Source organism: Rhinolophus sinicus, chromosome X, assembly GCF_036562045.2.
Source record: "Rhinolophus sinicus isolate RSC01 chromosome X, ASM3656204v1, whole genome shotgun sequence".
Classification (NCBI taxonomy): Eukaryota; Metazoa; Chordata; class Mammalia; order Chiroptera; family Rhinolophidae; genus Rhinolophus; species Rhinolophus sinicus.
This window is the reverse complement of record NC_133768.1, coordinates 111606636-111627275: the sequence shown is the minus strand read 5'-3', so window position 1 is coordinate 111627275 and position 20640 is coordinate 111606636.

Genomic DNA, 20640 nt, shown 5'->3' with positions numbered 1-20640 from the left:
ATTTTCATTGTTATTTGTTTCTATGTATCTTTTGATCTCTCCTCTAATTCCTTCTTTGACCCGGTCGTTCTTTAAAAGTATGTTGTTTAATCTCCATGTATTTGTGTTTTTCCTGCATTGTTTTTGCAACTGATATCCAAATTCAAAGACTTGTGATTAGAGAATATGCTTGGTATGATTTCAATCTTCGTAAATTTGCTGACGCTGATTTTATGTGTCAATATGTGGTCTATCCTTGAGAATGTTTCATGTACACTAGAAAATAATGTTTAGTCTGATGTTTTAGGATGAAGTGCTCTATATATGTCAATTATGTCCACTTCATGTAATGTGTCATTTAGGGCTGCTATTTCATTATTTATTTTCTGTTTGGATGATCTATCCATAACTGTCAATGATGTATTTAAGTCCCCTAGTATAATTGTGTTTTGGTCAATTTCTCCCTTTAGTTCAGTTAGTAGTTGCTTGGTATATTTCGCTGCTCCCTGATTGGGGGCATAAATATTGATGACTGTTATGTCTTCTTGTTGTATAGTCCCCTTTACCATTATGAAATGTCCATCTTTGTCTCTCGTTATGTTTTTCACCCTGAAGTCTGTTGTATCTGATATCATTATGGCTACACCTGATTTTCCCTTGGTACCATTTGCTTGGAGTGTCAATTTCCACCCTTTCACTTTGACTCTATGCTTGTCCTTGTAGCTGAGATGTGTCTCTTGGAGGCAGCGTAGGGTTGGGTTTAGTTTTTGGATCCAATCTGCTACTGTGTGCCTTTTTATTGGTGAGTTCAGTCCATTTACATTTAGGGTGATTATTGATATGTGAGGATTTCCTGTCATTCTATCTTTAGTTTTCTGGTAAGGCTGTGTCTCCATTGTTTCTTTGCCTTTTTGTTGTTGTCTATTATTTCTGTGTGGTGGTATTCTATGATGTTTCCCTCTGTTTCTTCTTTTATTACAGTATATATTTCAGTTCTGGATTTTTTTTGAGTGGTTACCCTTAAGTTTATGTAAAAGAAAGTTTGATATTTAGAGTATTCCATTTTCTTCAGCACGCTTACTTTCTCCATTCCTATATTCCAGTTCAGGCATTTACTCTCCCCCTTTTTATGTTTTGGTTGCCACAAATTGTCCCTGTTGATGGTGGTCGAATAGCCTCCTTTAGTATTTCTTGTAGTGCAGGTCATGTATTAGAAAATTCCCTCAACTTTTGTATGTCTGGAAAGGTCTTTATTCCTCCTTCATATCTAAAGGATATCTTTCCTGTACATATTATTCTTGGCTCATAATTTCTCTTTCAATAGTTTGAATTTTTTTTTCCACTCCCTCCTGGCTTGTAGAGTTTCTGCTGAAAAATCTGATGATAATCTAATGGGCTTTCCGTTGTAGGTTACCGTCTTCTTTTCCCTGGCTGCCTTGAGGATTCATTCTTTGTCATTGTTTTTAGACAGCTTCAATACAATGTGCCTTGGAGAAGGCCTGTTGGGATTGAGGTAATTAGGTGTTCTATTTGCTTCTTGGATTCGAGGATCCAGTTCTGTCCACAAGTTTGGGAAGTTCTCATCGACAATTTGTTTGAATATATTCTCTGTTCCCTTCTCTCTTTCTTCTCCTTCTGGTATGCCCATTATTCTTATATTGCTCTTTCTGATGGAGTCAGAAAGTTCTTGTAGAGTTATTTCATTTCTTTTAAGTCTCAAGTCTCTTTCTTCTTCCATCCGTGTCATTCCCAGGTTTCTATCTTCGATGTCACTGATTCTTTCCTCCATCTGGTCTACCTAAGCTGGTTATTTCGTTCTTAATTTCTTCTATTGAGTTCTTAATCTCCAGAAATTCTATTTGGTTCTTTTTTAAAATTTCAATCTCTTTCATAAAATGTTGAGGTTGTTCTTTGATTGTGTTTCTGAGTTCATTAAACTGCTTTTCTGTGTTTTTTTGCATCTCGTTGAGTTTTTTCAGAACTGCAATCTTGAATTCTCTGTCATTTAAGTCACATATTTCCATATCTTTAAGTTCCTTTTCAGGAGACTTTTCACTTTCTTTCTGAGCTGTCTTGTTGACTTGGGTATTCATGGCAATTACTGATTTCTTATTTCTCTTCCTAGACATCTACAGGAGTGGCTTCTGCAACAGGTAGATATGAAGAGAGCTTTCTTTTGTTTTCCAGTACTTGTTGGTAGAATGTTTTATTTTCTCTCCTACCACAGCCATTTTTTCTCTCTCACACTGTAGTGCTATGTTTTCTCTGCACTATTCCAGCTTCTCACACAATGGGGCGATTCCCTGGGGGACGGGCTTCTCCTCTGGTAAGGAGGAGACGGGCTCCTCCTCCTCTTCTTCTCGCCTGGGTATGCGGAGAGGTTTTGAAGTTCCAAAGCTCCTCCTGCACCAGATTCAGAGCCCGTGTGTTTCAGCAGTTGTTTACTCCTGCAGGGATCCACCTAGATAGGTGGGGACAGGGGCGGGGTGAGTTGTGAGAGGTGGCGCAGAGCAATGGCGGTGCCCACCACCACTGCCAGTCCTGCTTCCACAGCTCCCTCCCCTTTGCCCGAACTAGTTGGGCTGCAAATCAGTGTCTGAGGAACATAATTCTCAGAACAGCAAATATTCTGTTCTTTTGATCTGACCGCAACTGTTCCGCTTATACCACTGGGCGGGTGGGGGCGGGGCGAGCTCTGGGAGGGGAGGGAGGGGGCGGCTAGTCTCAGTACCTAAGTTTTCCGTTCTCTGCTCGGCAGTGAGGGCTTAAACCACCGTTTTCAGCCTTCTTCCCTCGGTCTTATCTCCGAGGTCTCTGCCGTGAGCGTTGGGTTCAGCCGTGTTATATGCTGTCCTCTCAGCTCTGTGGTATATAAACGGAGCCCTAGCAGTCCGAGTTCTTCCCTCTCCCGCAGCTGCGGTAGCTCCAGGATGCAGCAAGCTCGGAGAACTGAGTTAGGTCTGCGTCCTACACCCCCGCAGCTCCGTCTCCGCACTGCTCCCTTCGCTCCTCCCCCGCTCGCACGATTCTCCCACCTTTAGGTGTATTCAGTAGTGGGCCTCTTCGTCCTGCCTGTCTGTTGTGCAGGGAGTCCTTTGTAGTTATAGTTGTTAGATTTTTTGTAAATTCCAGGGGAGATTTACAGAAGCTCACCTCCTCTGCCATTTTGATGACGTCTGAGTCTTTTTTTTTTGTGCGTAAGATTTTATTGGGGGAGGGGAACAGGACTTTATTGGGGAACAGTGTGTCCTTCCAGGATTTTTTCCAAGTCAAGATGTTGTCCTTTCAATCGTAGTTGTGGAGGGTGCAGCTCAGCTCCAGGTCCAGTTGCTGTTGTTAGTTGCAGGGAACGCAGCCCACCATCCCTTGCAGGAGTCCAACCCGCAACCTTGTGGTTGAAAGGACTGCACTCCAACCAACTGAGCCATCTGGGAGCTCAGCGGCAGCTCAGCTCAAGGTGCCGTGTTCAATCTTAGTTGCAGGGGACCGATCCCACCATCCCTTGCGGGACTCGAGGAGTCCAACCAGCAACCTTGTGGTTGAGAGCCCACTGGCCCATGTGGGAATTGAACTGGCAGGCTTCGGCATTAGGAACACGGAGCACCAACCACCGGAGGCACCGGCCGGCCCCCAACTTCTACTTCTTAATCCCTTCACCCTTATCACCCTTTCCCCAGCCCCCTCCCATATGGCAACCATCAGTTTGCTTTCCGGATCTAGGAGTCTGTATCTCGTTTCTGTTCATTTATTTTGTTCTTTAAAGTGCATATATTAACGAGGCTGTATGGTGTTTGGCTTCCGATTTGACTCATTTCACATAGCATAATAACCTCTAGATCCATCAGTGATGTCCAAAATGGTAGGATTTCATTTTTTATGGCCGAGTAATATTTCATTGTATACATGTATCACCTCTTCTTTATGCAATCGTCTATTGATGGGCATTTCTGTTGCTTCCATATCTTGACTATAGTGGAAAGCACTGCAGTGAACATTGCGGTGCATATATCTGTTCAATTAGTGTTTTGTGTGTCTTCGGAAAAATACCCAGAAGTGGAATTGCTGAGTCGTAAGGCAGTTCTATTTTCAATTTCAGGGACCTCCAAAAGTTTCCATACTAGCTGCACCAATTTGCAGTCCTACCAACAATGCATGAAGGTTCCCTTTTCTCCACATCCTCAGGAATACTTGTCATTAGTTGATTTATTGATGGTAGCCATTCTGACAGCTGTGAGGTGGTATCTCATTGCGGTTTTAATTTGCATTTGTCTGAGGATTGTGGATGTTGAGCATCTTTTCATTTGTCTATTGGCTGTATGTATGTCCTCTTTGGAGAGATCTCTATCAGCTCCTCTACCTAATTTTTTTTGGATTATTTGTTTTTTTGGTGTTGTCTCCTATGAGTTCTTTATTCCTTCTGGATTTATCTCATCAGATGTATCATTAGCAGATATCTTCTCCGATTCAGTCGGCTGTCTTTTCACTTTGTTGATGGTTTCCTTCACTGTGCAAAAACTTTTTAGTTTGATGTAGTCCCATTTGTTTATGTTTTTCTCTTGTTTCCCTTGCACTAGGAGATATATCAGGAAAAATATTACTAAGAGCAATGTCAGAGGATTTACTGCCTATGTTTTCTTCCAGGGTTTTATTGTTTCGGGTATGACATTTAGGTCTTTAATCCATTTTTAGTTTTTCTCTTGGATATGATGTACGAAGAGGTCTAATTTCATTGTTTTTGCATGTATCTGTCCTATTTTCCCAACACTGATTATTGAAGAGACTGTCTTTAACCCACAGTATATCTTTGCCTCCTCTGTCATGATCGTATAGGTGTGGGTTTATTTCAGGGCTCTCTGTTGTGTTCCATTGATCTACGTGTGTGTTTTTATGCCAGAACCATGATGATTTGATTAGGATAGCCTTGTAGTATAGTTTGATATCAAGTAGTGTGATACCTCCAACTTTGTTCTTCTTTCTCATGATTGCTCTGAGTATTCGTGATGTTTTGTGGCTCCACATAAATTTTAGGATTATTTCTTCTACTTCTGTGAAAAATGTCTTTGGTATTTTGATAGGGATTGCGTTGAATCTGTAGATTGCTTTACATAGTATGGACATTTTAGCAATGTCAGTTCTTGCTAAGCCTGAGCACGGTATATGCTTCTGTTTATTTGTATCTTCATCAATTTCTTTCATCAATGCCTTATAGTTTTCTGAGTATAGGTATTTTACCTCCTTGGTTAAGTAACTCCTAGGAATTGTTTTCATGCAATTGTAAATGGGATTATTTTCTTAATTTCTCTTTCCGATAGTTCATTATTGGTGTATAGAAATGCAGTCAGCTACTAAATATTAATTTTGTATCCGGTTACTTTACGGAATTCATTTATTTGTTGGAAGTTGTTTCTCAGAGGAACCATGCCTTTTATTGTAAATAAATTTTACTTCAATAAAAAAAGGAACCAAAATAAAACAACTTGACCTACACATGGAGACATGTGCAGCTGCATAATTATAGACCTTGATCAATTGTCACAATTTGGAAAGACCAGGTAACCAGCACCCACATGCCAGGTCATTTCTGCCTTGAGCACCCCAGGCAGCCACTATCCTGACATGTGACGGAACAGACTACATGTCTCTATTGTTGTACTTACGTAAATAGTATCATTTATCACGTTCTCTTGTATCTGGGTTTTTCTGTTGTTGGGAGTTTTTTTTATTATGGATTCAATTTCATCACTAGTAATGGGTCTGTTCACATTTTCTGTTTCTTCTTGATTCAGTCTCGTCTGATTGTATGTTTGTAGGAAATTAACCATTTCTTCCACATTGTCCAACTTTTGGCATATAACTGTTGGTAGTATTTTCTTATGATTCTTTGTATTTTTGCGGTGTCAGTTGTCACTTTTCATCTTTCATTTCTGATTTTTTTTCATTTGAGTCCTGTCTCATTTTTTCATGAATAAGTCCGGCTAAATTTTGTCAATTATTATTTTTATATATATGTTTTCAAAGATTCAGCTCTCGTTTTCATTGATCTTTTGTATGGATTTTTTTTTTTAATCTATGTCATTTATTTGTGCTGTGATCTTTATTACTTCCTTCCTTCTACTTACTTTGGGCTTTCTTTCTTGTTCTTTTCCTAGTTCCTTTAGTTGTAAGGGTAGATTGTATATTTGAGACTTCTCTTGTTTCTTGAGGTGGGACTCTATTGCTATGAACTTCTCTCTTAGAACTCCTTTCACTGTGTTACATAGATTTGTTGTCATTTTCATTTGTCTGAACGTATCTTTCAATTTCTTCCTTGATATCACTATCAGCCCATTCATTTTTTAGTAGCATGTTATGTAGCCTCCATGTGTTTGTATGTTTTTCAGTGTTTTTCTTGTAATTTATTTCTAGTTTCATACCACTGTGGCCAGAGAAGATGGTTGATCTGATTTCAGTCTTCTTTAATTTACTGAGATTGTCTTGTGGCCTAACCTACGGTCTATCTTGGCAAAAGTTCCATGTGCAATACAAAAGAATTTATTTTCTGCTGCTTTGGTGTGAAATGCTCAAAAAAAGTCAATTAAATCCATCTGGTCTAATGTGTCATGGAAGGCTGCTGTTTCTTGTCCGTTTCTGTCTGGAATATCTGTCCAATGATGTCCATGGGGTTTAAAGTCCCCTGTGATGAGTGTATTGCTGTCTATCTCACCCTTTATGTCCCTCAATATAAGTTTTATGTATTTAGGTGCTCGTATGTTAGGTGCATAAATGTTTCTAAGGGTTCTGTCGTCTTGTTGGATTCATCCTTTTATGATTATAAAGTCTCACTTTGTCTATATCACTGCCTTTGTTTTAAAATCTATTTTGTCTGATACAAGCATTGCTACCCCATCTTTTTTTTTTCAATTCCATTTGCATGAAATGTCTTTTTCTATCCCTTTACTTTCAGTCTGTTTGCGTCTTTCGATTTCAAGTGGGTCTCTTGTAGACATCATATATATGAGACTTGTTTTCTTATCCATTGAGCTACCCTATGTCTTTTGATTGGCACATTTAATCCATTTACATTTAAAGTAATTATTGGTAGGTGCATGGCTATTGCAATTTTATTATTCATATTTTATCTTCTTTTGTTTGTTTGTTTACTTCTTCTCCCATATCTTCTCAAAGAAGTCCCGTAACATTTCTTGTAATACTGTTTGGTGGTGATGGACTCCTTCAGCTTTTTCTGGTATGGAACCGAGGGTCATTGTAGTAGTGAATTGGAGGCACCCAAAGGTGAGATTTAAAAGGGTACACGTAGTACACTGTGCCTGTAACCACCTGAGGAGGCAGAGAGCGATAGGTGTTATAGATAGAGTTATCTATCACATGTAACTTGATTTTCCTTTTCCCTCATGTAGCCGACTGACTGCTGAAGACCCTGTCCAACTCGAAATGTGTGTCAACTCATGTATCGAGCAGTTTGCCCTGTCGGTTTGGATCATGCAGCGCTTTGTGCCCCCATCTTACTCAATGTCTAACCCAGGACGAGGGGCCTAGGCCTAACCTAAAGTACCTTCCCAGGCAGTGCATCCTTCCCTAGGGCACTGATTCCTGCCGTAGTTGTTCCTTTGTACTGGGGTCCTAATTGTTTGCTAGTGAGGCCTCAGGCATTCTCAACTATACTGTTTCCCCTTTGCTGGAAGAGAGGGGTCCTAATTGTTTGTTACAGCAGAAAAATAAAACTGAACTGTTCCTGTGCACCTGAGTTTATTGCAAGTGGCTGCGCCTCCTCATTTTCCTGCCTTCATGTACGGTTTGGATGGGCGGTCTGATTTCAGCTATTCTAGTAGTACAGGCAATTGAGAACAATTTAGGAAAAGGAAGAAAATTGACTGTGTGCTGTCATCCAGCATTAACAGCTATCTTCATATTGGAATACTTTTTTCGTTTTACACTTACATTGATATATTAAATGCATAGCAGTAATACATAAGGTCTACTTTTTACAAGTTCAGAATGAATTTTAGTCAGCTATGTTTATTTAACATGTGAGCTTTCCCTCTTTTTCAAAAGTTTGTAAATACATGTAAGTGGATGTGTAACAGTACTACAATGTAATTGTTGACCACTTTTTCCCTATTATAAGCCATGAATCAATGGAAATCTCCTGTATGACTTTGCCTAAATGTTTATTTCCTCAACACAGATTCCAAAATGTGGAATTACTGAGTTAAAAATTTCCGTTTCTGTTTATTTTTGGGGCTGTTATTCTGCTGTACACAATTGTTATTCAGAAAGTGTGCCCTCCCACCAGAATTCTAGTTTGCCCACCTACTGATACCAGTAAGTCCGATTCCTGCCAGAATAAAAGGCTTGGTTTGCCTGCGAAGATAAAACAACCCAGAAACACTAGAATTGGAACTTTGTGGCTTACTAACCTTTCAGCTCAATGAAGAAAAGTGTTGAGACTACTGGTTCAGCATTTGTGGGGAGGGGTCAACTCCCTCTTACATAACTTCTTTCCTTGGCAAACTCACTTATGCTTTTAGTAGCTCTATGGAGGATGACGTCAGATTTGTAATGCATACATGATCAGGTTGTCTGCACAGACGGCCGTTGCACTTTTTCCTTTCCGTTGGAGGCCTATTTGTGGTCGATTTTTCTCTTCATACTGGGATCGAATTTTCTTGCTTCTCTGCATACCTGATAATTTTAGATTGGATGCCACACATTGTGTAATTCTACCTTGGGTGATACTAGTGTTCCCAAATATAATTCTAGACCTTTGTTCTGGGATTCTGGCAAACTACGTGAAAACAGTTTCATTCTATTAGATTAAGGAATAATCTTTTCTACTCTTATTCTTTTGGAATATTGGAATTGGATTTTAAATTAGATGAAATTTCGGCACCACAGTGGCAGACATCTGTTGCTTTTGTCACCCAGCATCCATTGCCCTTCCCCTGGTACCAGTATCCTTATTTCCTCCGTGACATGTGCTTTTCCCCTCCCCTCAGCATTTATGCTTCTGATGGGGTTGACTGCACCTCTGATTCCACGGGTGAGCGTGTGTCTCAGGCCTGACCAATCAGAGCACTGCTTTCCTCCAGCCAAGGTGATCCTATCCAACCAGTGACACTTTTGGGTTTCAGGGGTGCAGGCAGCCACTGAATCCGGGACTGGAGCTTAAATAGGGGCTTTAAAGGAAGAAAAAAAGAATGAGAATCTACTTCATCTGTCTACCACAGCTCAGGAGACCGCCTCCCCTTCTTCTTTCCCTCAAGGACCCTTGTCATGACTCTCGGGAAGACAGCAGCAGCATAATACATGGGAGAAACACTTTGGGGAAGGCTGATGCAAGAGAGAGCCAAACAAAGGAGGAACCTCTGGGGCCCTCAAGGAATGAGACCTCAGATGATAGGAAAGTTTGGCAGGTAGAGTGGGGCCCATTTCCCAGGTGAATTCAATGTTTCAGGCAAGTGGTGATTTAGTTTCTAGGTTAGAAGGTAACTGAAGAGAGGCTACGAAGTCACTCCAAGGGCCTCCCTGAGGCCCCTGTAACAGTTCTACCATAGTCAGCTGAGCAGCAGGTCTACCTGACAAAGTTACTGTTCCCATTCCTATTGCTATTTGCTACCTGGGCTTTATGCATCAGTGCCCATGAGCTCGGTTGCATGAGTCCGTTGTTCAATCTGATGAAAGTTTTCTGGACTACTACAGCTGTGGAGCTACAGCTGGACTTCTGAACCGGCCCAACTGAGGACAGACCCTGGGGCACGGTGATCACACTGGATCGCTCCGTGGGCACATGTCAGACTTCTGACCAGGTCTGCTCAGGCCTCCCCTTTTCACCATGAGTCAAATATGTCTAACCCTGGATGACAATCATTCCACTCATTCTTCAAGACAGAAGTCAAGTTGACGCTTAAGGACTTGACTTAGAATTATAAAATACTGGGGCTGGAAGGAGCCATTAAGAACACCTCATCTGAGGCTTGAATTTCTTCTACCACAAGCCTTGCTAAATGTTCCCAGCATCTGTGACCGAAAGGACTTCATGACATTGGTCTTTCTCTCCCTTTTCCTTTCTGCACCCTGGAATGAAACAGACTAAGTTCACTTAGTCTCAACCATGCCTTTGCATCACCAACAGGCTCCCCCACAGCTCAGGGTCTTTTCTCAGCCTTCATGTACCTCTGGCTTTGACTGAAACCCAGCCATCTCCTGAGGACATCACTGGCCCACTGGAGAAAGATGCTGCTCACGTCCTTCAGGGTGGGGAGGTGAGGTTGGCATTCTCCTCGCTTCCCATTGGTACTTCCACATATGGCTCCCATCTCTCCTGTGAAAACTACTGCTCCTCTGAGATGGGAGTGGTTTGAGAGCCCCATAGCTCGCTCTCTCTCTCTCTCTCTCTCTCTCTCTCTCTCTCTCTCTCCCCTCCATCCCTTACGTTCCCCTCCCTCCCTTTCTCTTTCTCTGTCCCCTCATCAAGCTCTTTCAAATATAAGAAATAGCTGCCACAATATCTATATGGCTCAGCCTATTGCTCCTGTCTTATAAACCTGTACAGCATGTTATTGTTTTGACTGTTGTAAGCAGCTGTAACACAGTGGTAAGTATTTCTATGTGTAGATTCATAGAAAAGACTGTAGAAATACGGTATGAAAGATGAAAATGGTCCACCTGCACAGGGCACTTACTGTGAGTGGAGCTTGCAGGAATGGAAGTTGCTCTGAGTGACTCAGTGAGTGAGTAAGTGAGTGGTGTGTGGTGGCACCAGCTCCACACCACCTTGATTTCTGTACATTTAGAGTAAGTCCTAAAATTAGCTGTGTTAGTCCCTTAACCTTGTCTCTCTAGGGTAACCTGCACTTGACCGTGCTGCGTTAGTCTTTTAGTATGTTGTGCAATTTGGTTTATGAGTTTTTGTTGGTTTTCTCACATCAGCGCTCATAGGAGATATTGGTCTGCAGTCGTCTTCCTGCTGTTTTATTTGTCTGTTTTTGTTTCACTATAACATTGTTCTCACTCCTGTTTTTGGAAAACAATGTGTGAGACCAGCACAATTGCTACATCCTTAAATGTTTGATAGAAGCAATAAACGTAGAACCTGGCCTGGAGTTTCATTTGTGCGGAGGTTGTCAGTCATGAATGCCTTTTCCTTACTTGATACAAAGCTGCTCAGATATTGGTTTATCTTCCTGTCTTCGTTTCAGTAGTCTGTGTCTTTCAGAGACTTTGTCTACTTCATCTAAGTTGCCCAGAAGCTGGAACAGATCATGAGCCACAGGACCAGTAACAGCTAAGGGCGGCAGAACCGGTGAGGAGGGGGCTTCACAGTCCTGGGCCCTCCTCCCATTGATGGGGGCAGACTCTCGCCTGGGGCTCAGGCTGAGCCCGGGATTGGGTGGCACGGGTGTGGTCACAGGGCCAATATGCCCCTGACAGACCTGTGCCCCTTTCATTAGGGCTTTGCTTTGGGCCCTGCAGGTGGGGAGGGGTTGACCGGACCAAACCCCCCATGCCAGCAGAGGCACTACCCATAGCCTCCTGCCCTTGTGCCCAGGGTTGTGACAGCCCCACGCCCCTTGCTGTTTGTGTCCCCGACCATCTACTTATTTCATTTACCTCCACCTCACCATCTCCATGTGTAAATATGTATCCCTGTGGGACGTTGCCAACCTATGACCAGCCTTCTGCCCTGGCCTCCTTCAGGCTGTGCGCAACCTGGAGGAAAGAACCTGCTAAGATGGAAGGCAGATCATATCATCACTGTGTTCAAGGCACGTTCCACCCCCAGTGGCTCCAATGCACCCAACCTCCTTGACCTCTGGCAACTCCTTCCTGTCCCGGTTGTATGTGCATCATGGTTAACATACCAGCCTCTTCTCCCCTCCCCCACCCATGAATGCAGGGGGAGGGAGGCGAGCAGGGGCAGGTCAGGAGGGTTCTGGGCCAAGAGAATGGCCTTTGGTGACACTCAGCTGACAGAGACCGCAGTCTGATTAAAGAGCATGTGTGACTTGGACTCCTGTATGCCAGGCATGCCTTGTTCTCAGGTGGGGATACTGCACGGGGCAATAAGGAATGCAGGGGGTGGGAGAGGTGGGGTGCCATTTTCATGCGGTGGCCAGGAGAGCCTCCAGGAGGGGATAACTTCTGAGAAGGACCTGAAGGAGGTCAGGGAGTCAGCCAGGTGGATCCCCGGGAAAAAAGACTTCCAGACAGGAAGCAGCCAGTGCAAAGGCCCTGAGGCAGGAGTCGGCCTGATGTGTCTCAGAAAAGGGACGAGATCAATGTGGCTGAATCAGTGAGCACACTGGAAACCGGAGTGGAGGAGGCCGCAGAGGACGAGACCCAGATCGCATAGGGCTCCGTAGGCCACTGTGAAGGCTTTGGCTGTGTCTCTGAGTGAGATGGGAGCCCAGGGCAGGTTGGAAACAGAGGAGTTCTGTGACCTGACTGAGGTGTTAAAGCCACCAGCAGCTTCCAAGTCCTTCCATGGGGCCAAGGCAGTCAACTGACTCGGGTTTGCCCGGCGAGGGAGGAAGGCCCAGACTGAAGTCGGGGCCCTAAAGCTCAGTCAGTGTTGTAGACCAAGGACCGCTGGCAGAGGGTCCTGGAGGTCTGCCAAGGGTCCCCTGAGCACCCAGGAGAATACTGATCATGACAAGCTTGTAAGGAAACTATCCTAGTCCTAAGAAAGGGCATCCAGAAAGGATTAAAAGTAACTATTGAATGCTCAAGCTGGACCTGAGTGATCATTTGTCCTTACTGGCTAGAATGGGAACATCCTAATTCAGGAGATATGAGGGAAGGACTGAGGCACTCAGGGTTGCCCCGGTACTGTGGAAAATAATTAATCCTGCACTGAAAGCTGCTCTGATCCCATGGAGCAAATCTTAAAAGCAAGACTTTCAAGAATCCAGTTGTTTCCAAGTAACTACGGTAGTTGAGAGCAAGGTTCAAAATTTTGTTTAGGACTACAGAAACATACAGTCCCCACGGTGGAATGTCCAATGCCTGCTGTCCAATCAATAATCAGTTGGCATGCAAATATTCAGTAAAATCAGTCCATCTCGTTATAAGGGGTAAATCCATCAATAAAAGGCATCCAGATCAGAAAGGAAGAAGTAAAACTTCCTCTATGACAGATAACATGATCATCTATGGAGAAAATACAATGGAATCTACAGAAGCGTGACTAGAACTAATTACTGAGTTTTACAAGATTACAGGACGTTTTAGATGGATTGCTCCGTTTTTCATTATAAAATGTCCATCTTTGTCTCTTGTTACCTGTTGTGTCTTAAAATCTACTTTGACTGATATAAGTATGGATACACACGATTTTCTCTGGATGCCTTGTGTGGAGTATGATCTTCTGCCCCTTCACTTTGAGCCTAGGTCTTTGCAGCTGAGATGTGTCTCCTGAGGGCAGCATATAGTTGGGTTTTGTTTGTTGATCCATCCCGCTACTCTGTGCTTTTTGATTGGTTCAATTCATTTATATTTAGGGTGATTATTGATACCTGTGGACTTACGACAGCCATTTTATCTTTTGTTTTCTGATTGCTCTGTATCTCCGTTGTTTCTTTTCCCTTGTATTTCTGCTTGCTACTTTAGTTTGGTGGTTTTCTATGCTTTTTTTCCTCCATTTCCTCTTTTTTTAATATGTCATGTCTCAGCTCTGGATTTTTGTTTTGTGGTTACCATTAGGTTTGTATAAAATGTCTCATAGGGGCGGCCAGATGGCTCAGTTGGTTAGAGCATGAGCTCTGAACAACAGGGTTGCCAGTTCGATTCCCACATGGGCCAGTGAGCTGCGCCCCCTGCAACTAGATTGAAGACAAAAAGCTGCTGCTGAGCTGCGGGTGCTGCCGGAGGGGTGGCTGGATCACTCAGTTGGTTAGAGCGTGAACTCTCAACAACAAGGTTGCTGGTTCAACTCCCACATGGGATGGTGGGCTGTGTCCCCTGCAACTAGATTAAAAACGGCGACTGGACTTGGAGCTGAGCTGCGCCCTCCACAACTAGATTAAAGGACAACGACCTGGAGCTGATGGGCCCTGGAGAAACACAGTTCCCCAATATTCCCCAATAAAAAATTTTGTTTTTAATGTGGCATAGATACAGTAATCCTCTTCCTTCTGTTTACATCTAATCTTCATTCACTTATACGAGTTCAGTCCTTTTCCTCCTCCCCTTTTATGCTTTTGTCATCACAAATTATCCCTTTTTATGTTGTGCACTCATTACCAAATTGCAGTAGTTGTAGCCTTTTCCCCTTTAACCTTTATGTTATAATTAAGTGTTTAATATCCTGTTCTGAAATAGTGTTGTGATTTCCTGCTTCTGTCTGTCATCTTACTTAAAGTTTTGTCTTTTTGTTTTAGGTAGAAGAGATCCTGTCAACATTTCTTGTAATGCAGGCCTTGTGGTGGCAAATTCTCTCAGCTTTTGTTTGTCTGGGAAAGCCTTTATTTCTTCTTCATATCTAAAGGATAACTTTGCTGGCTATATTATTCTGGGGGGGGGGGTTTCCTCTTTCAGTATTTTGAATATATCATTCCATTCTCTCCTGACTTGTAGGGTTTCTACTGAAAATTCTGATGATAATCAGATGGGGTTTCCTTAGTAGGTTACCCTGGCTGCCTTGAGAATTATTTCACCGTCTTTAACTTTTGACAGTTTTAATATAATATGTCTTGGAGAAGGTCTTTTTGTGTTGAGATAATTAGGTGTTCTGTTAGCTTCTTGGATTCCAATATCCAGCTCCTTCCATAGGCTTGGGAATTTCTCATTGATTATTATTTTTTTTAATAGGCTCTCTGTTCCCTTCTCCTTCTCTTCCCCTTAAGAGATACTCATTTTCCTTGTGTTGTTCTTTCTAATGGAGTCAAGTAGTTCTCGTAGAGTTCTTTCATTTTTTTAATTAATTTCAGATGTCCAAAACAATGTAATAGTTAGACATTTACACCCCTCACAAAGTGATAACCCCCTCCCCCAGAGTTTTTTCATTTAAAAAAAAAATGTTAGTTCTCTCTCTTCTACCACTTAACTCATTCCTAGATTTCTGTCTTTGGGCTCACAAATTCCCTCTTCCATATGGTCCTATTTCCAATGCTTTCTAATACATTGTTCGTCTCACTTAAAGAGTTCTTCAGCTCCAGAATTTCTGTTTGGTTCTCTTTTATAATTTCAATATCTTTGGCAAAGTGTTTCTTTTGGTCATTAATTTTATTTCTGAGCCCATTGAACTGCATTACTGAGTTTTCTTATATTGCGAGTTTCTTCATAACTGCAATCTTGAATTCTCTGTCATTTAAATCTCAGTCTCCTGTAACTTTGAGTTTGGTTTCTGGAGAGTTTTAATTTTCTATCTGTGCTACCATGTTACCTTGGTTATTCATGGTAATTGAATTGTTTTTTTGCCTGTGCATTTGAGATAGTGAAATCTTGTTTATGGTTTTGCTCTTAACAATTCAGCAGGTTGACAAGCAGAGATCTTTCTTTTGTTTTCCAGTAGATGGCACCATAGAGCAAGTTTCTGTTTTCTCTTACCTGCAATACTTGCACCTCCAGGATGGTGGTGGGTGGCATCCCTTTGGTTGTGGAAATGGCTGCATACCCACCAGGGTGGTGGGTGTTCCCTCTGTGTCCAGATCACCTCGGTGTTGGAGCAACACCACCACGGTGTGGGGGTCATGTGTCACTGTGGGGACAGAGCCAGGAGTGCAGTTTCCAGGCTCTCGCCCTCACGTGGAAAGGTGCTGGCTCAGGTAGTAAATTGCCATCAACTGTGATTGGATGGCCATTAGCTATGGCTAGTTGGCTGTCAGCTGTAACCAGTGAGCCATTGGCCGCTAATATAACTGCCGTGGCTATGCTAGCAGTAAATGGGGGCTAGCAAGAAGATGGTGGCTGAGCTAGCAAGAGCAGATTGCAGTTAGCAAGTGAGGTTAGTTGGCAGAGAAGCGGACGGCAGGTTGCAGATAGTGTGGCTCTTGCTTCCTGTGTCTCCAACCCAGCCGCCAACGAGACTATAGTGGTATGACTCCCTTATCTATGGCTCCGTGGGTGTTCCTTTTTGGCCTCACCATATTCTGCGTTCTTATGTGGGGAGCGGGAGCTGAAACCCTACATGACACCCGGCATGACAGGCAGGTGGTGGGGAACCAAGTTTGTGAGTTCCCAGCACTGCCTCCCTGTTACCAATGGCCTCCGGCCCCACTGTGCTGTTTGACACATCTCTGCTACCTCTGCCAAGTTCTGCCCCAATGGTTTGGGGAAGGGAGGCATGTACACAAGACCACAGTGCTGCCTCCTTGTTGGCAATGCCTCTGGCACAGCTGTGCTGTTCAATGGGCCTCAGCTGCTGCTTCCAGGTTCCGCCACGATGGGGGAGGGAGCCAGGTTGTCAGGCAGGGAGGCTGGTTCTGCCCCTCTTACCATCCGGGCTATGTAGCCCAACTCCTCTACCACTACCACCTTAGCTGAGGCCCCCGCAGGGGCCAAACTGTCTCTGTGGACACCATCCCTGTCCTTTCCCCCATCCCACCTCCACTACCTGTTCCAATACCCCCACCTTCAGATGTACCAATGCGTGGCGTGGGTCTCATGGGCGTTTGTGGTTTGAGCAGAGGAAGTTTTGTTGAACTATAGTTGTCTGACTTGCTGTAAATTTAAGGGGAGTACAAAGGGGTCTTTTCACTCTGCCATGATGCTGATGTCACTCTCTCTGACCATATTGTAAATATGGGTAAGGAGCTCATTTATTTTGCTATTCTCATTGGTCATAGGTGTTACAATCCCCATTTTGTACCTGAAGAAACAAGTATAGAGAAACGTGAAGAGATGTATGCAAGGCCTAAGAACTCAGTAGCAGTATCTGGAATAGATTAAGCAATGGATATAGATGTATGCTTATATATGTCTGTCTAACTTGGTTAAAATAGATTCTGCATGAGTTTTAATCAAAGCTTTATCTTTATAATTTACAAGTCAATTTATGTGAAGCCTCTCCTTGAGAGGGCACCACATACTGTACAAAATGAAACGTGTTTATTTGTAGTTCATGATTCTCAGGGCTCATCACTTACCTGATAAACACATTATATATATAGACTCAAAAGAAGGAAAGGTGACTTGAAACCTGAACTTTTACCATTAAAACAGATGGGAAAACATCTGGTATATTTTCTGACATCTGAGTCACACAGTAACTTACTGAATACCACTGAAGCCATTGATTTCACAATACTGTGTCAGGGGCTGAATTTCAGGCAATGCCATTCAGGTAAATTGTGAACCGTTTATACCAGGGGTGCCAAAAAAGTGTATACAAGAGGACACTTTGGTCAACGTTGCTCAAGCAGTAGCTCACCGTCATCAGAAGTGTCTGGACACTGATGGTAACCACTTTGAGCACCTCTTGTCATTGCAGAAGTCACATGTGACTTGTATTCATCTTTTGTGATCGATATATATTATTACAATTTTAATAGATTTTTTTCCCTTTCTTAAAATGTGTATACATTTTGTGGCACCCTCTGTATATTTGTGAAGGAAAACCATTTCATAAAACAGAAACAAAGATTTATGGTCCGCCTTACAAATATTGTTTTGGTGCATCCTCAAAATTCTTTGTGGGAAAAGGAGGAAATTGGCTAATACAAATAAAAATATGCACCAAGTAACAATGAAGTAGGCATGCATTACTGTGGTCCTCATTTCTGCAATTACGCATACAAGCGTCTCTTTGGTGTCCTTCTAATTGATGGGCAGTCAGGTAAGGCCACAAGAGGGAACACAGGAGAGGGACAGGCAAAAAACCCCAAATGATTATACTCAGTTTCTAGACAGTCACTGCACTGCACGCCAAGAGGAGGTCACGTGGGTGGGAGTTCCCAGGTCGTGGGCTTAACCACGCCAGTGGGAAACAGAGGAAGTGAGCACCTGTGAGCTAGTGCTTTTATTGGGAGTCAGGCTGGAGTACACAACACAAGGCACAAGGGGATTTCATTGGTGTGTTTGAATGTTACTAGATCACCTGACGTAAGGGTAGTGTAGGAAGGGGAACTCGTGGCAGGGGCCAACCTTATCCCACCTGGTTGCCTCGGTGAGGTGCTCACGTGCTGTTTGTGGCTTGTCGAGGCGGCAGGAAATGTGAGTTTTAAATTTAAAAAAATTTGATCTTTTTCATTTCCCTCTTCTATTATCCAATCCATGCATAGTTTGTCCTCAGCCCCCATTTCAGCTGATTATGATTCTTTATCAGATGAGGTAACCTAAGCCTTCATTCTTGACGGGACTGAGCCCTGCCTGGTCCTGTCCACAAGGGGTGGCTGCCGTGTTCCTCTAAAGTTTTCCACTGTATGTAGCAGTACTAGCGGGGGCCCTCCAAAATTCTGTGGGCCTCTGAAATACTTTTCTGACTCCACTTATGAAGCAGAAATTCTCTCACTCACCAGAGCAGATATACACTGTTACCCACCTCCTTCTAGGCAGAATGAACAGTAAGATGCACTTCAAGATTTGCCCATAGAGAGAATTACAAAAACTTGTTAAATGTGGCTTAAGTGGTTCTGGGAGGTGAATTTAAAGCTTTGAAGGCTCAGAGTAAATAAGTAAACAAACAGTGAGTAAAAGGAAATGAGCTAAGCCTCCAAGTCTATACATTATTTTTTAAAAGCTGAGTAAAGCCAGAGAAATTAGATGGAAGAGATATGAAAAAATTAGAATTAAGAAAATTAATATAGAAATTAAGGAATATTTTTAAAAGGATTCCCCAGACATGTTTGAAAAGAGAGAAAAAACAAACTAGGCCAACTTCTGGAAAGATTGATTTTAAAAAGTTAGATGTTATGAATAGAAATGTTAAGAGTGAAAAATAATGCATCACACAGACGTAGCAGAGATTTTTTCAATAAGATAAATTCATTGCAGTAAATCTGAAAAGTGATTAACTGGACACTGTGCTAGGAAAATACAACTTACTCAAGAAATAAAAAACCTGAGCACAACTGAATACTTTAAGGAAATTGAAACAGTGGTTTAAATCTACCCTCACCCACAGGGAATCCATTCGGTAGAAGCAGTTTTACCAAGCGTTCAAAGAGCAGATATCCCTAATGTTCTACCAACTTTTACAGAGAATAGAAAAATTGTGAAGGCTCTCACATTCACTTAATAAGGCATCATATAACTCCATCCATAAATACTGCAGGTTGTGTCATTAAGAGAAAGGGCCTTTTTCTGTTTGGAAAGTACACTGACAGTACCATTTTCCCACCCAAATGGGAGCAGGTTGTGCACCTGCAGTTTTTACTTTTTTTATTGGGGTCACACTAGATACATCCTTTTGTCTACTGGTTTTTTCACACCAACATGCTACAGAGCGTGTTCCGTGAGACATGTTCACAAAGCTGGCTGTGCAGGCCCACGTTGTCGGGGAAGTACAGTCTCTTTTTTCACCATGACCTTTGGCAGCTACGAATGATGGTGCAGTGCGCGCCTCTACAATGCCAAAGTCACCATATGTCCCGACTGTCTCTTACAGTTAAATAGGCTGAGGACGCTTCCTAAGTGCTTGTTCCATTGCACGAACCGGTGGCATCACGGGCCTGTCCCCTGCACCTTGCCAGCAGGGTACCAGAAGTCTTCATTTGTTACCATTTGCAATCCCTTTTGGTTTAGGTTGAGTCTGTGTTGTTTTAGTTACTAGCGAAGGGAGAAATGCTTTCTTATTGTGCTTATTTTACTGGCCATCTGGATTTCTCTTGAGCGTTGAGCAGCAGTAACATGGGGGGGGGGTGCGTGTATGAGCAACAGGGAATAAAATTTCTGGCAGGGTGTGCTTCTAGCTGTTTATCTCTACCTCCCAGACCCAGGGTCGTGAATATCAAGGGGCCACAGCTAATAAGGCAAGCAGGCTGCTTCCCTCACAGAAGGAATCCAACCACTTGTTCCAGAAGCCCAACCTAAGGAAAGCCAGAAAGGAAGAAAGCAGAATCCCTCACTTCCGGGCAAACGGCCTGGTTTAAAATCCTTGGTGTCGAATGCACAGTCAGCCCTACAGAAGGAAGGAGGCAGAAGAGAAGGTTCAAAAGAGCAGCAGTTCCCAGCTACCACCTGGTCCCATGCCCAGACCAGACCCTGGTCCAGGGCCCAGGCAGGAACATTTGCAAAGCTCCCAGCTGCTGCCACTGCTGTGTGGCCCACCTGGAGCCACCACCAGAGCCCGAAGAAGTTCCCGGGGAAGAGAATATCCACCTCTCTCACGGCTGCTGGGTCTCACCTCCTTTCTTTCAACCCCCTTTCCGAAGAGGGAGCTGGACAGAGAAGGGCTCCTATGTGCCTTTGTTCACCCTCTTAGAAGGGTGAGGCCTGTCCCTACCCAGCCAGCAGCCGCCACCCAGGGCGCTGGTGGCCTAACAGTGCCATCCTACTGCAGCCTACCCCATTCTGCCCACGTGCACGGACCCCAGCAGTGGTGTCCAGCCGGAGACGAGATGTCCTAAGGAACAGCAGTCCCTGCGCCTATAAGGGCATGCCCCATATCAAACCCCAGCTTTCCTTGCCACAGAATACCATGTGCCTCTGCAGCCCAGCAGCACCGTCAGCCTGGAGAATATGGCCTCTAATAGAGCTGCGGTCCTGGGGAGACCTGCTTGTGAC